Source organism: Eriocheir sinensis, chromosome 22, assembly GCF_024679095.1.
Source record: "Eriocheir sinensis breed Jianghai 21 chromosome 22, ASM2467909v1, whole genome shotgun sequence".
NCBI lineage: Eukaryota > Metazoa > Arthropoda > Malacostraca > Decapoda > Varunidae > Eriocheir > Eriocheir sinensis.
Genome location: NC_066530.1, coordinates 10,409,748 through 10,412,048, shown reverse-complemented (window position 1 = coordinate 10,412,048; position 2,301 = coordinate 10,409,748).

The window sequence follows — 2,301 nt, the reverse complement described above, 5'->3', positions numbered from 1 at the left end:
GACCTCCGGGTAGTGTGCCACATGCCCGTATAGTCGGAGTTGGCGATCACGGACGATGCAGGTAACAGACTTTGAAGCGGTCTGATCCAGTCCTTCCAAGGATATCCTACGATGATCCTGCGGAGAGAGAGAGAGAGAGAGAGAGAGAGAGAGAGAGAGAGTTCAATATATAAAGATAAAATTGCTGTAATGTACTATGTTTGTATGTATGTATGCATGTATGTATGTACCTATCTATCTATCTATCTATCTATTATTATTATTATTATTATTATTATTATTATTATTATTATTATTATTATTATTATTATTATTATTATTATTATTATTATTATTATTATTATTATTATTATTATTATTATTATTATTATTATTATTATTATTATTATTATTATCATTATCATTATCATTATCATCATTATTATTATTATTATTATTATTATTATTATTATTATCATTATTATCATCATTGAACTCCACGAAAGGGCATCGAGAGAAAAAACAATAATGACCCAAACAGAGTCCCGTCGATGGGCAAACACGGATATGAAAAAAAAAAAAAAACTCAGTAGAGCAAGGGAAAGAATAACCAACAACAACACCTAATGCATTAACAAGAGGGCGTTAACAATTGCTTTGAACTACAGTGAAACATTAACATTTAAGCTGCATTATAACGTAGCACAAAAATACCTGACGAGTTATATAACGCATGCATGGGTGTTGCCTTTCGCTGTAAACTACAATGAAACTTTAAACTGTATTATAATGTAGCATGAACACAACACCTAATTAATTATCTGCTAGGTGTTGACTTTTGCTTGCAATTATGATAAAACTAACTATAATGAAGGGGAATATCGTCAGCCTCATAAAATAATCGCCTAAGTCATTTTTCAGAGATATCCATGTTTTTGTCTACATCAATTTTTCAACATGTGACGCCCATTTTTGTATAGTTGCCTTCGTCATTCAGGGTTTCAGTGTTCTAGAATTGGTCTTTTCATTTCTGGCTAAATCTTAAACCAAATGAGATAATGACAGTTCTTTTCTGATTTCTTGTAAGGTAGAAAATAATGACTTAGGCGGTTTGTTTACGAAGGTGACGATATATTACGTCAACGTGCCATGAATTCCTGGCTATAACCGATCAGTGAGAGGCGTTATCTTCCTATCTATCTGTCGGTCTGTCCATGGTCTTTATTCTTAAACGTCTCGAGTTCCCACTACGAGTATTTCCCAAGGCCACAGAAAAGATTAGCCTGGTTTTCATGGTCGATTTCTCCGTTCAAGGCGCATAAGTCGTGTGAAGCTATACCTAGGAACACAAAACAGGCCATGAAAATCCCAGCAACTTGTACGAGAGTCTTTTCAAACATTCATCATGAGGTGCTGACACTTAACAATACGGGCTTATCTGTCTCTGCGTGTGTGTACTATATCATAACGTCAACGTGCTCAGTGCCCGGCCATAGCAGTATCAAGGAGAGCCACCGCGGACACACAGCCAGGGCGCGCTATAGGTGTTGACGCACAGTTATATAGACAGGACGTGCGGGCAGAGACTTGCTGGCGACCACAAGTTCCGAGAAGCGCAGTGACCCGCGGCAGACCTCACCACACCGCAGCGCCCCCGGCATATCCACAGTTCCCAGCACCGCGGCCCACTGGTACATTATAGCTACTGACGGTGCACCCTTCTTCTTCTTCTTCTTCTGTCTATTTCTTCTTTTATTTCTTCTATTTCTTCCGTTTTCTCTTCCTTTTCTTTTTCTTGTTCTTCTTGTTCTTGTTCTTGTTCTTCTTCCTCTTGTTTTCTTCTTCTTCTTCTTGTTCTTCTTGTTCTTGTTCTTCTTCTTTTCATCTCTTCCTTTTGATTCTCTCTTCTGTTTCTTCACTCATTTTGCTTTTTCAATGAGAGAGAGAGAGAGAGAGAGAGAGAGAGAGAGAGAGAGAGAGAGAGAGAGAGAGAGAGAGAGAGAGAGAGAGAGAGAGAGAGAGAGAGAGAGAGAGAGAGAGAGAGAGAGAGAGAGAGAGAGAGAGGGGGGGGGGGTCGAGGAGGAAGGGTTGGAGAGGAAGAGAAAGAAGGAAGGGGAAGGAGGAGGAGGAGGAGGAGGAGGAGGTATGGTTGGAAGGGGAGATGGGAGGGAGAGGAGGTTGGGGTGGTTGAGGAGGAGGAGGAGGAGGAGGAGGAGGAGGAGGAGGAGGAGGAGGAGAAGGAGGAGGAGGAGGAGGAGGAGGAGGTTGGTGGAGGAAGAGGAGGGGGAGAAGGAGGGTAGAGATAGGAGATGGAAGCTAGGG